Below are 15,025 nucleotides of genomic sequence, written 5' to 3' on the forward strand. Positions count from 1 at the left end.
TTTCCTTCCTCTTAGGCTCAATAACGCACTTTTTGTCATTGCGGTACTCGTTGCTGTCTCAGGCTGACTCTTACTCTTGTGCCACTGAGATGTTGCTGAAGATGTGGTCGACGATAACACTGCACTGCTGGGGACAGGGCTACTTTGTGTAGCACTACCAGAGAGAATATCTCCCTGTCCTTCCTCTCCCACCATGATCGGATCTTCTTCTTCTACTCATTTATCCCCACCAACACCAATGGTTGCAGTTTTTATGCCGCGAAGGTGGTCGTCCCAGTTGATCAAGTGTTGTTTTTTCAGATGGGTTATTTGACCTCCGGTACCATAGTTTGTACCAAGCTTACCCCGACTAACAGAGGTACAAATGGAGCATATAGCAATGTTCTCTTCCTTTTCACTAACTGTAAAGAAGTCCATTTCCAATGCTATATGAACTGGAGGGTGTGCGTTGAATTGGACTCTGTGATGTCCTACTCCATTCTTCTACTGAGGTGGTGGTTGTGCTGGATGTAGGTCGCTGACGGGCCGTTGCTAATGCAAATATGGAAGCTGTAGGTCATGTTGGTGTTACCTGGGATGGAGGTATGCGTGCTACATCCCTCGCAGCGATTTTGGATAGGGTAATAATGTTGGTCTCCATCTCCTCGGGGCCGGGAGTGATGTTCGTGATGACTGGCTCATCATCATCATCATCCTGCTGTTCTACATTAACCTCCATAAGTGTAGGGCTTTCTGGAACCTTCCTTTTCCCTAGCCTGGTCTTGGGACATGTCTCCCTCTCAGACTCGGTTTGTGGCTTCCAAGTGGCATCCAGATCATCTGAAGGGGGGCTAGGCGAAGAACTTGCAGTAACCCTCCTTTTCCTTGGTGGGGATTTGGAAGACAATGGAACTTCTGAATGAGGGGCTTCCTTTTCTTCCTCTGCATGAGGTTCAATTTCCTGAACTGCCCCTACTTTGGGGGGAACAACTACTATTGCGGGCGGCGGTTGCGGCTGTTGTTGTTGAGCACTTATCTTCTGTGTTTCCTCCTGCATTGATTGGGTACTACTTTGAGATAGCGATAAGTTTAGCTCAGGCTCAGCATCACTGCTTTCCACCATTAGGCTGGCTACCTCTTCCACACTCATGTGCTTGGGCCTGGGTTTGTGGGTTGGTGTCACTGATGCGGAGGTGCTGGCCCCAGCTTGTCCCCCCGACACCTCTGCAGCAGGCGTCATTTTCGGTTTCCCAAAAAACATTTTGGGCGGCACACCAGACTTAAATGTCACTTCCTTCTTTGTTTCTTTCTTCTCAATAGCAACTTTCTTGGTACTGGAGGACCTGTTACCTGCTTTCTTTGGGCCCATCTTATTCAAATGTCAGCAGCACTCAGTTGCACAAGTTGCAGAGATGTCTGGTCAGGTCACTCACACGTCACATCGTGTACAGCAGCATGATGTCTGTCTGGCAGCACAATGGGCGATGATGACACACCTCCTCCTCAATCTTTCGTGCACCTAAAAGCAAAAAAGCCAGAAGAACATCAGTCAATAGATAGGACAATCCAACTAATATAATATATAGTGTCTTAGTGTGTAGTGGTGGCCACAATTATTACATTTTAGTAACTCAGTGAACAACAGTGTAGCCAAATGATTCCTTGCTCCAAAAACTACAGCCAAAGGACAACCTGAGGAGTTTTTTTTAGCAAAATGAACAAAATCATAGTTTTCAAGAAGGTTTTATGCTGCTCGCGAGATATTCTTTACCAGATTACAAATTCTGCATGTTCGGCATCGCGATCTTTACAAAAAGTCGTTATCACGTTCGCGAACACGCATATTGAGCGCGCGAAGAAGATAAAAAGTGTAATTCCGCGTTGTCGCGCAGTGCGGAGTTGCCAAAACTGCGCGAGCTGAACACCTAGGGTTACCTACTGGCTGAAAAGGCCTATTTATTTAACACACACCAAAAAACTCAAATTCCACCCTAAAAAACACATTTTGCAATTTAATCCAATGCCATAAATGGTGTTAAAATTCAACTGACAACACAGAAACAGTTTTTAGGCACCCATGATGAGATGACTACCTCTGGGCCTACTGGCAGACTAGGCCAAAAGCTTGGGACTGAAGCCTATGGCAAAAGCTAGCACATTGCCTAATTCCACAAAATGGCCGCCACCCACATGGCCAGGCCACTCACAGTAACAATAAAATGAAGACGAAGGACAGGACCAGGAAATTACAGACTCTGGAGAACGTTCTTCCTCTTTTAAAAAAATTTAAAAAAAAGAAAGAACAATGCCTCCTTACTCCCAAAGCTACAGCCAAATGACAACCTGAGGAGTTTTTTTTAGCAAAATGAACAAAATCATCGTTTTCGAGAAGGTTTTATGCTGCTCGCGAGATATTCTTTGCCAGATTGCAAATTCTGCGTGTTCGGCATCGCGATCTTTACAAAAAGTCGTTATTGCATTCGCGAACACGCATATTGAGCACGCAAAGAAGACAAAAAGTGTAATTCCACGTTGTTGCGCAGTGCGGTGTTGCCAAAACTGCGCGAGATGAACACCTAGGGTTACCTACTGGCTGAAAAGGCCTATTTATTTAACACACACCAAAAAACTGAAATTGCACTCCAAAAACCACATTTTGAAATTCAATCCAATGCCATAAATGGTGTTAAAATTCAACTGACAACACAGAAACAGTCTTTTTTAGGCACCCATGATTAGATGACTACCTCTGGGCCTACTGGCAGACTAGGCCACAAGCTTGGGACTGAAGCCTATGGCAAAAGCAAGCACACTGCCTAACTCCGCAAAATGGCCGCCACCCACATGGCCAGGCCACCCACAGAAAGTGAAGACACTAGACAATGAATGCAGGCCTATGGCAAAAGCAGTGCACACAGCCTGGAAGGCTCCATAAAATGTCTGCTAGCCACCCACAACAAAAAGAAATGGAAGACAGACAATTCGATCCTATGGCTAAAGAACACTGCCTGCCTTCACAAAATGGCCGCCACCCACATGGCCCGGCCACATAAACAACAAGCATAGGCCAAGGGGAGCAAAGAAAAGACATGCAGGCCTATATGGAAAAAGCAGCACACTACTAAACTACCAACACAAAATGGCCCCAAGCCACATGGATGGTCAGTCACAACAGGCCATGTCAAACAATGAACTCAAGCAGGCCTATATGACCAGACAAAGGAGGCCTGATAAAAAAAACACAGCTTTAAAACAAAAATGCAAAAACGAAAATCAACAGGGCTACAAAAGTTTGGAAAGTTACACAGCAAGCACAAACACACATCCAACAAAGATATTTATTTATTAACAACACACACACACACACAAAAAGTGAAATACACCCCAAACACATTTAGCAATTCAATCCAATGCCATCCATGCCCTATATGATGTTTAAAATAAAATTCAACAGACACCACAGAAACATGCATCCTTGGGTACCTCTGGGTCTACCGGCTGAAATTTCAAAGAAAAACAACTAGGCCCCTACTGAAACTACAGGCCACCCACAACAACCAGAAATTTAAAAAACGATGAAAATGACAAAAAAATGTAGGTACAAGCCCCAATCAAACAAACAAGTACACCAATTCCACAACTTACTTGTAAAATCTCAATTCCAAAAGTCCTCAAATCTAATCCAATGATATATGATGCAGTAGACAGACACAAAAAGTGAGGCTTCCAGCTCCAAAATCCAAATGAAAGTGAACAGCACATGGACAAAGCACTGGGAGGAGCCTGCTGGACAGGAACAGGAAGTTGGAGACTCAGGGGCACTTCCTTCCTCTTGAAAAAAAAGTAAAAAAAGAAAAAGGACTCCTTGCACAAAAAACTACAGCCAAATCACAATCTGAGCAGTTTTTTTGAGCAAAATGATAATTTTCGAGAAGGTTTTATGATGCTCGAGAGATATTCTTCTCCAGATTGTAGTTTCTGCGTGTTCGGGATCGCGATCTTACCAAGATTGCCGCCGGAAGTCAGCTTGCGCGTCCGAATGACGTGTTCACGTTCGCACACTCTCGCGGGATCGTGCGGCCATATTACAAATCTCGTGGCGCACGTGAACGGATAGAAAATCGAGTCGGCGAATGCAGAATCACGGTAAGTCATTACCGCACGTGCAAGAACGCATATTGAGCGCGCGAAGAAGAAAAACAGCTACGTTACGTTGCAGATTGCGTAGTATTCGGTAACTACACGTTCTATGCGAACCGCGAAGTTACCGAAACTACGCAAACTTCGCGAACGGAGCGTAGTTCACCACCCAGGGTTAGTCAATGGCACTGTGCTCGGTCTATGCTTATAAACTTTGCTAGAACAACAGACATTTGAGGTAAGCAGATTCAGAGTGTCAATGGTGTTGCAAGATGCTCTATACAGGAGCTGCTCTCCACCTAAACTTGGGAACTACTGAGAGTTCTCTCCTTCTTTTCTGATAATTTTTGTAGCACTATAAGCCTGAAAGTGTATTGTTTTGAGTTATAATGGGTTCTTAATTGTTTCGGGGCAAAGTGAAACCTCCCCGAAGAGCGGTAATGGTAGCGCAACATGTGTCATCATTGCTTTTATTCATTCCATGCTAGCTTCGAACTGTAACGAGAAAAGAGACACTATGCCACAAGTGAATCCTACTGAACTCATGTAAATAGACTTTGAAAGAGATTCAAAAAGCACAAAAAGTTATGTCGCAACACTTTCACATTAAGTTATAAAGGACATGGAAAATTGCAAAGATAGGAAGAATGAAGAAAACTGGCCTCTCATTAAAACTGTGATAGAGATGAATACCACTTTACACATGGTTAGCCTGCTCTGTATGACTAGGAAGGAAAAATAACCCAGTAGATTATTTCTACATCTGCCCAATTATTTTCTCCTGTTCCAACCACACTAGGAGGATATTTGAATGTGGGCACTTGGGGCAAGTGTGGTGTCACCTCCAAGGCTATAAAGCTATCTTGGAAGCCTAACTTGTGTGTAGGTGCGATAACACCATATAAATGATGCCTTGTCTGCTATCCCATCTGCAAATGATTGTGGATCGAGGATTTGTTTTGCAATGATTCCTCTCAAAGTCCCTACCAGTAACAGCCAAGGTTTGCTAAATGGAGTGGTAGAGACTATGCGGCAATGGTCCTATCTGTTGTCAAGTGGATAACACCGTTCTTTATACATTCAGGGGCATATTTACAAGGAACTATTGCCGAGTCAATGACACTTTATCGCAGCCAAAGTTGCGATAAATCTATCTCCCCATTCACAAGCTGGTGTTAACAGCCCACAGCACCAGTTTACCCGTGATAACAGCCGCAAAAAACATCGCCACAGAGCCCCCCCCCGTAACTATCACTAATGAGATGCAGAGTGGGCGTTCCCGTGCCAAAAGCTGCAACGTCACACCTCAACATTCTCAACGACCAGACAGAACTGTGATAAAAAACACAAAACAGGCGATAAGGCGCGTTAGCACCAGGAAAACTACACCTGCTCTGACCTGGTGTTAAATCGGACAGCAACCTGCACAACGAAAGGGAGCACAGCCCAGGGCCACATCAGAAGGGCAACAGATGCCATGGAGCCACCCATCATGCGGCCCGGACACCCAAGAGGGCCACAACACCCACCAACACCACCCCAGGACCACAACCCACACCCGGAACACCGCCCCCCCGGACCACCACAGACGCAGTGCAGACAAAGGCAGCGGACCCCCAGGAAGTGTACCAGCCGCACAGACCCAACCTCTAACAATGTCAGCATCCACCACAGGCTAAAAAGGACAACCATTCCACGCATCCCGACCATCATCGCCCAACAGGCCCACGGCACCAACACAGCAAACAACGAACATCCCACCCCACACCATGTTGCTGGCTTGGCTGCACCTGTTGGCCCCTGGCACCCCCCAACCAACACCCACCAGAGTCGGAAGAGTCTCACTGCCAGCCACATCCAAGTCCCTCAGACCTGTCCTGGACATCACCATCACCCTGGTACCCCAGTCCCCATATGTCCAATACAATGCACAGGTCATGCTGGAGACCAAGCAAGGACCATACGCCATAGCAGGATGCACACACGTGTTGGGGGCAATCCACAGCACATATATCCCACCTGTGCCCCCTGGTGACACAGCACACAATCACCGCAACAGAAAGCACATGTCCCACCCAAATGTGCAGGCATCAACAGAACACCGTGGAACCTCCAACAATGTTGCCTTCAAATACACAGCCAGTGTGCATGATTCCTCCACCCTCCAACAGTCCATCAGCATCCAGCGACCCCAGGATGGCACCAAGGGAAATGCACAGCCCCTTGGCAAGTTCCAAATGAACACCAAACTCACCTCAACTCCACAACCATGCAAATCACAACTCTGCCAATGCAGACGTCACAAAATCACAACCACCATGCACAACAACATTCCCACCCACCAGACATGACAGAACAACTCACAATGGTTACCTGGCCAAGCCGTGAACATGAGCCATCAACGGCATGGTACCTGAGCCACACAACAGCCGACTGTGGGGAGAGGTGGCAAACAGGCATGTGTGAAGGATGCAGTAGTACCATGATTGGGAAAGTACACAGTGCCAAGAGTGGCGGAGATGTGCTGGACAGACTGCAGTATGCAGCACACACCCATATCCATGGTGACATACACCTCTGGTGAATGGAGAGTAGTGGACAGTGGACACAACCATGTCACTACAGTCAGTGGGGGACCTCGCGGAAATCTTGCCTGTTACGCCCCCCCTAAGCGTGACCGGAGTGGGATGGCCCGGCGTACGCTAAGCCAGCGTAGGGGTGCGAATAAGAAGCACGTAGCCCTGGGTGTGGTCCTCTTCCGGAAAGCCCAACGTCTCTGCCAGGGCAGCGCCACTCACCCCGCCACGAGGCCGACGCCGTCCTCTAGAGCGGAGTTGCCTGCGATGCTGTGCACCTGCCGGACCCCGGCATGCTGGACCACGAACCCGTCAGGCACGCCCCTGCCTAGCCAGGCCTCACTGATCTCCTGCTGACACCGGCGTGTGTCAAGGAGGGCCCACCACATTCTGGTGAAAGCTCCAGGCCCGAGTCCCATGACCTTGGCAGCCTCCTCAGACCATCACGGCCTCCACAACACGGGCCCGCTTTAGTCCTTTTTCATTGACGTACTCTACTACCGCCTCAGGCCTATCCTCGGCCCAGTAGGTCCCATGTGTGAAACTGTGTCCTGAGTCATGAATGGCAGTGACCCCAAATCCGGGCTATCGGCAACAGCACCAGGCCCCACCCGATCAGTGAGGCATAGTTCCATATGGGCTTCTTGCGACACCTGGACCACTAACCCGGTTCAACGCCAGCCAGCGACACCTGGTGCCACTAACCCTGTTCAACGCCAGCCAGCGACACCTGGTGCCACTAACCCTGTTCAACGCCAGCCTGTGACACATGGTGCCACTGAACCTGAGCTACGCAGGCCGTTGGGGCCATCCAACCTATGCCGGCGACACTCAGTGAATGGCCCGTGCTGACCGCTGCCTCAGGCCTACACCACGGTCAGGTAGGTCACACATATGGAACTGAGTCTTGATTACACCATGGAAGTGAACCCCATTTAAGGCATATGACAAGTCACTATACTCACTTCAATGTGGTGCCCACAAGTCTGTGCATGCCATCACAACCACACGTGTCTGTGGCCCTACGTGGACTACTGACCTCGGCATATGCTGCGCACAAGTGGGTCACAGATTTGGAAGTGAACATTGGTTATTCAAAAGGCAGAATACATGTCATCCCATGCACAGAGATGCATAAGAGGATGACGCGTTGCAGCCGGGAGGGAACCAGATCATCATTACGGAGGTGATCGAACACTACCAACAACTGTACTTGTGTCACTAACTCTGTGCCTCACCAGCCAACGACACGTGGCTGTGGGCCACTGCCGACTGCTGCCTCTGGCCTACACTGTGGTCCAGTAGGTCACAGACTCTCAATTTTGCAATGGCTGCGTTCATATCAGCGTACGGGCATCATCGCAGACAGCATCCCCTCTCAGCCCCGGTGCCACTAAGTCTGTTCCCCGACAATCATGGACACTCTCTGGTCGAACTCTATTGGCATCTGAGTCTATGGACTAGGGGGCAGTTTTCATCCTCATGTAGCTGATACCAAATTGTTGATGGCAACGAGGCTGTCTCATTCGACTCCATTTGCTGCTTCCGGATCAAATCAAACCTTTCGGCGTCATGCCCTGGAGGACACCTTCCACTGCCCCCCGAAACCCTCCGCAACATACACCTCAGACATTGATAGTGACCCGCTCAGATCGCATGGCCCATCTGACTGCACCGCAAGTCACTGTCCCGTGGCTGGGTGCCTGTGCCGGCCGCTGTGCATCTGGGGCCACAAACTCTGTACTTGTCAGGTCCGGGACCCCTTCTTCTGAGATATTGGATGGCCCTTGAACCGTTGGCCTTGGGGTCATCAGCGCCATGTGTCTGTGGCCCTGCACTGTCCACAGCCTCCTACCTCAACTGCGGGCCACCAGGGCCCACACATAGATCCGGGTCCTGACCGGCCCGTACGTCGTATCACCGCAGGAGGCACACACCACCACTGCAAGGACCACCTCCAGCCGCCATCTGCCAGAGTTGATACAGTGGTCCTGACAGACCTACTGAGTTGCTCAGACCTGTCGTGGATGCAATCATTGGCCTGATACCCTGCTCAGCACTCCAGGTGCCAGTGACTCAGTGCACTGCAAGCCATTGTCCATTAGTGATTGAGTTTTGTGCTATGGAGATGTTGCGCAGCTATGTCACCTTATGCAGTGTGGAAGTCCTGGGAATATGATGGGGAAGATGTGTCAAGTGTGCGTACAGGAGATGGCACAGACAATGGGAGGGCAGGAGGCAACATCCCCAAGGAAGGAATGCAGACTGGAGGTGGTAGTCAAGCCACACACTCGGAACCATTACTGGGTATTGCGCTGTGGACTGCGGACACAACTGTCACCTCAGGCAGTGTGGGAGACCTGGGACGTTGATAAGGAAGTTGATGCAGGTGTAACACATCCCACAATCCTAGCAATTCCTTCACATGAGTGCGCTCATCTCTAGTGCCCCTACCTCAGTGCACTGCAACTCACGGAACCTCCTGACTGAATATTGGTGGACCTCTGTCCTTACTCCGGCTCCCACCATGTTACTGTGCAGTTGACTCTGTTATGCATGTGTTTTCTTTTTCCGTTTCACTGGTGTCCAATGTTCAAGTTGTTGCCAGCACCAAGCATTCTGTGCGGACTGGCTTACACTCACCCCACACACATCCAGCACAGGCGTCATTGTACATGTGGCCCTGCCAATAAAGGGGCCGGGCACACGTGCCCCTAGCCTGTTCGACATCATATCTACGTGTGTCCCTGTGGTCTTGTATGCATGAGGGCCCTGGGCCCTAGGACATTACAGTGTGCTGTGTACATTGGATTCAGACATGTCACCGCAGGCAGCGGGTTGGAGCTTGGACATGTAGCTATGTCGTCATCCACTCAATTCGTAAAGGGGGTGGACAGGGCCCTCGTCCACCTCGCCAACGTGGGTGTGTGACTGATATGTGCGTGCCCCTGGACGTGGTTGTGTACTGTGAATGTCATCTGCATGTGTCTCTATGGCAGTCTGGGTTTCCTTTGTGGGGAGTAGGTGGTCCCTGAAGGGTAATAGACACCAATGTATGTGATCTAGTTCACCTTCCATGGGTTGGGACCCCACCCACACCTGTTTGGCCACCTCCTTTTGGCATGCTGACACATGACATTGGGGTGCCATGTGTGGGTGGGTGAAGTGTCGTGGGCCAGCTGTGCTTGCGTGTGCTTCCTGCTGTGTGGTCTGTTGCAGGGGCTGTGTTGCTGAGTAGCTTGTCTGCCCAGGTCGTGGTGGTGGTTTGTGGTGGGATATCCATGGGCTGTTGTAGGGCGTCGATGTCGAATGTGTGGTGCTCCTCTCCGGCATCACAGATATGTTGTCTTCTGTACTCTGCTGGAGGAGTTGTGTGCCCCTCTGCAATGTGAAGGGGAGATTCATGTTGACATTGTGTTGAAATATATGTTGGGGCATTTTTTTGGTTTACATGCAGACTGTTTGGCAATGTACTTTGTGACTGTTTGTGAGGTGCTGGATTCTTCTGAGGGACAGTGTAGATTTGGACTACAAGACGGATGTGAGGTCGTACGCGTACATTTCCATTTCGCAGTTTTCTGCTCTGTCAGATGTGGTAGGCATGTTTCTGTGCATGTGCAGAGCCAGTTGTGTCCTCTGTTCTGCCGTGTCGGCTATGCTCATTGTACCACGTTGTTGTCGATGTGGGCATGCTGTTCTTGCTATGTGTCTGTGCTGCAGTGTGCCAAGGGGATGTGGGACATGATCCTGGGTAATTGTGGGTGTGCAGTGTGCTACGCCTCGTTGATCATGTGTGTCATTGTGCCCATCTCCCCCCAGCCACCCCGTCCCTGTCTGTTACTTTCCCTGTTGATGTTGTCAGGTCCTCTTGATCTGTGTCCATACTCCCTACTCCTTGCACCGTTTCCACACTGATGACTGTGGCCTGGGTTTCCTCCAGCTCCTCCGGTGGTGCTGGACTGCCCCCTCCTGTCACCGTTGCTGCCTTCCTGTTGGCAGGGGGTTTGTACCTGGTTTAGGTTGTCACGTCCTGCCAGCGCTTCATGGCCTCCTCCGTTGGCCTCCTCAACACTACGGCTGCATTCATGGTAGTCTCCTTGTGGGTCAGTTGCTGGTAGTGTTCTGTCACCTCCGTGACACTGCTTTTGTTTTCCTGCGGTCTGTCTTCCTCTCCCTTTTCTCCTTGGCCTTCCCCGTGTCCGTTGGTGGTCTGGGGGGTTGTGGGGTTCATGTTGCCCTCTGCGCTGGGTCAGGGTGCATCCATGTTGCTCCATGCTTGGGCTTGTTTCTGGTGTGTTGTTTTTGTGGTTTTAATGGTGCATTTTCCCGCAAGACACGTGGGATTTGCAGGCCTGTGGCTGGTTTTTGCTACTTTTTGTGCCGCGATTGGCCTCATTGTATGAATTTCCACGTTTCGCATTTTTGCGGATTGGTGTTGATATTGACGCTGTCATTTGACACGTTATCTGGTGTCTATCGCATGGTACCGCCTTGTTGTGAATTTCACGTTGACACAGGGTTATTTTCCCGCGATTGGCTGCGATATTGAAAGTTGCGTTACGCTACTCTTGCGGTAGTTATCACACGTTATTGTGAATATACCCCTGAGGCCCTTGAAGTCTCATACAAGATACCGCTTCATTAATTCTTCCTATGCTTCTGAGCTGTTGGGATATGAAGAAAAGAGTTTCAATGTAACAGTAGATTGAGAAAAGGTAAAAGGTTGTTAGCAGGTAACTGGACTACAGAGGCAAACATATAGTAGAATTACATTAACAGCTTGCTACATATGTGCTGCTCAGTGGTTTTTTAAACTGACTGTTTAAGGCCTTATTCGTAAGGTAATTTGCACAGTTAAGTATAAGTATTGATAAAAAATAGAATGTATAAAAGCAAAATCCAGTTACTAAAAAGCAGAATCAGGTGTGATGGAATTTTTCTCTAATAATGGGGTTTAATTATACTCGTACTTGCCTTATGGCAGATTTTACATGTAAGTCAACGGCTCAGGTTGTGGACTGTCAACAGAGGAGACACCTGCTAAAGGTGGTGAACACCCACTAACTCACAAGATTGAGGGTATTCACAAAGCTTTTGATGGCAGATTCCTACCATGAGATCAGCTGAACATTCTCTCTTGTCTAGGGCTGGGTAAAATGTGCTTGCAGAAATGTGAATTTGCTACATTTGCATAGGTCAAAATGTGTATGAGTGTGTGAAAGTTCTCCTGGGAAGCTTGGAGGTCACAACCTCCCAGGAGTATTTGAATTGAGAACTCCTGGATATTCTGGCATTTAATCACATTGTTGTTGTAAGTATGTAGGCATAAACATCTGCTTTTCCATCCATGAATTTTGTGAATTGGGCCCCAAATGACTTTCCCCCCTTGAAAAATAAGAAAAAGCTCTGAAAAAATGTGATGCAATGAAAGAGATTGTGTTGAAAGTCCACCTAAACTAGCATTAAACACAAAAAAGTCTGACTTTTAAGCAAAATTGAAAATCTACTCCTGGAGGCTTCCACATGCGTGTGGAGAACATTTAGTTTTTATGGTATTTCACAAATGTTTCCATGAAGCTGCAGCTATCACTGCAGTCCCAAGAATACATTTGCCAATATTTTCCTATCATTTTCACAAATGCGTAGTGCATATTCACTTTTGCTTAAAGCCAGAAACAGGCAAACCTTTTTACCTTTGTTTTAATTCAGTGGGATATATTTTTTTTAACATAGGAGAATCCTTTCCACTGTAGCTCCACCAATTGTAGAGATGTGTTTCATGCCAACCTTGAAAATAGAGTTGCTCATTGTAATGTCTGTGATATTATACACGCTAGGACCGTTGCAGTTCTAGGCACACTCTAAAAAGGAATTACAGGCAGCTGGGCGGTGTTAAGGCGTGGTTATGAAAGTTATGATGCAATGCGTGCAGAGTGTGGTTGTTCGTTGAAGAATAAAGACGTCTGTTACAGAGCTCTGTGTGTGGTGTGTTTATTTGCATGCTCTTGGGCTGAGAAGGATGCTACAACTGGCGATCTGTAGGGGATACATGCCCCGAAGGAACAAAGCCGCTCTCACTGAGAGTTTGGAAAGGTACAGAAAACTGCTTGTGCATGCCACGTACACCCCAAATTGATGCAAAGCAGTCTGTGTTTGGTATATGTGCAGTCAAAGCCCTACTCCAGACCATACACAGCAATCGAAGAAGTTGAAGGCCCTGTAGAGGAGCACTATCAAAAAGCCCACCAGAGCCCGCTAGTAAGGCTGAAAGGAGAGATACTGTACCGTGCCATAACACAGAGCCATCCTCCATATGAAGAAACACTGCAGGCAGTGACGACCAGGTACAAAAACAGAAACGTACTTACCTGCACAAGTGAGTGAAGTGCTATACAACCTCAAAATTGGATGAGACAACCAGGCCCAAGCCACTGGGGTGTTGTGTGAAGAGGTTGCCAGTCCTGCTGTGCGTGAAGAATGCTCCCTGAACAGCATGTGTGCTCAATGGCAACAGAAGGGAGTGCAAATTACGATGTGGCTACATTCCTGAAGCCACTACCTCCGTTTGACAGTGAAGAAACAGAACATCAGTGCCAGGTGGAGTGCCTGGATCGAAACATTAGATGACTTATTAGATATGCTTGAAGAAAATGATAAGAAAATTGTTAAATATTTGAAAAACCTTGCTGGTGATGGAGTGAAAGAAGTGATAAAAGAGGTTTCACAAACGGGTGCAGTGTTGTACCAAAGGATACTGAATGTGGACTATAAAAGGTAACTTTTCAACCAAGCACGCTGGTGAAACGATAGTTGAGTTTGATGAGAGACTTGATGCACTTATCAAACACTGTAAGTTCTTTGGCTTCACCGATGAAGAAGCCATGTGCTGTGGAGTCATTGATGGTTTTCTTTCAGACTCTTTCAGAAGCCGCCTGTTGAGAGAGACACCCAATTTGGAGAAAATGTTCATGGCTGCAAGGGCAGTAGAATGAGCAGATTGACAACCTGGTGATATGGGAGCAGGAACAGTGCATAATGAATCAGCATTGCTCATGAAAAGCAAGCGTAAGCACAAAGTATAGACACACAAGTCAACGTCTCTGAAGAAGAAAATGTTATGCTTCTGATGTGGGTTTTCGTTTCCCAATGAAGGTAAATGTCCATCAATAGGACAGATGTGCAAAGGCTGCATGAAACAAAACCACATCATAACAGTCTGCAAAGTGAAAGAGAAACCAATGCGTCACAACATGGATGCCAGAAGGTTCCAGAAGCATTCTCGCCATGTCCACAAGGACAAAAGGCAACATGAGTTATGACAAGTAGAAACCAAGCACAGTGGATCATAGTCAAACTCATCATATAAAACCTATTCAATGTCATTACCAAGTGGTAGCGAAAAAGATGGATATGCATTGATGATATTGACTAAGGAATGACATGCACATGTAGCATTAGCTGCTTCCAAAGAAGATTAAAATTCAAAGAAGAATCACCAAACAAAGTGACAAAATTAATTTGAACACTATCCTAAAATTACATTAACGGTGAACTGCTGCCACATAACCTGGGAAATCCACAGCAATGGGCATGAAATGCTCCCCACTTTGCATGGCTTTTCAAAGCCTCGTAGATATGGTATAAGGCAACGCAGCGCAAGTCACCTCGTTGATTTACAATGCATCAGGGGGCTTTCTATGGGCATTGCAATCTGCACCACCGGAGCATCATAAAAAGTGAGGCTCAGACAGCGCAAGGGGCTTGTAAATAAGTGCCTATGTTTTAACCCTTTGATGTTTTAAATTCGGTGCTAGACCTGTCATCCTTAGGGTGGTCTTACCCCAAACATTTTGCCTTCTTACCTCCTCTTTTTACTGTATCTTTTTGCTGGCCTTAAGACTCTGAGCACTTTACCACTGCTGACCACTGCTAATGTGCATGTGCATCTCACCTAAACATGGTGACATTGAATTATACACGATTGGCATATTTACTTTACCTGTAAGTCACTTGTAAAGTGGTATACCATATACCAAGGGACTGTAACTTAAATGTGAGTAGTGGGCCTGCAGCACTGGTTGTGCCATCCACACAAATAGCCTTTCAAACTTGTCTCAGGCCTGCCATTACAATGCCTGTGTTTGCAGTTTACTGCCACTCAGACTTGGCAATTAAAACCATTTACCATGCATTAAACTGCTCTTTGAATACACATGTGTCACACCTAAGGTAGGCCCTAGCTATCGCTAAGAGCAGGGTGCTGTGTCAGTAAAAGGTAGAAAGAACAATTGATAAATGGAATGCTGAACAATGACAAACATTCACCCCAG

Source organism: Triturus cristatus, chromosome 5_2, assembly GCF_964204655.1.
Source record: "Triturus cristatus chromosome 5_2, aTriCri1.1, whole genome shotgun sequence".
Taxonomy (NCBI): domain Eukaryota; kingdom Metazoa; phylum Chordata; class Amphibia; order Caudata; family Salamandridae; genus Triturus; species Triturus cristatus.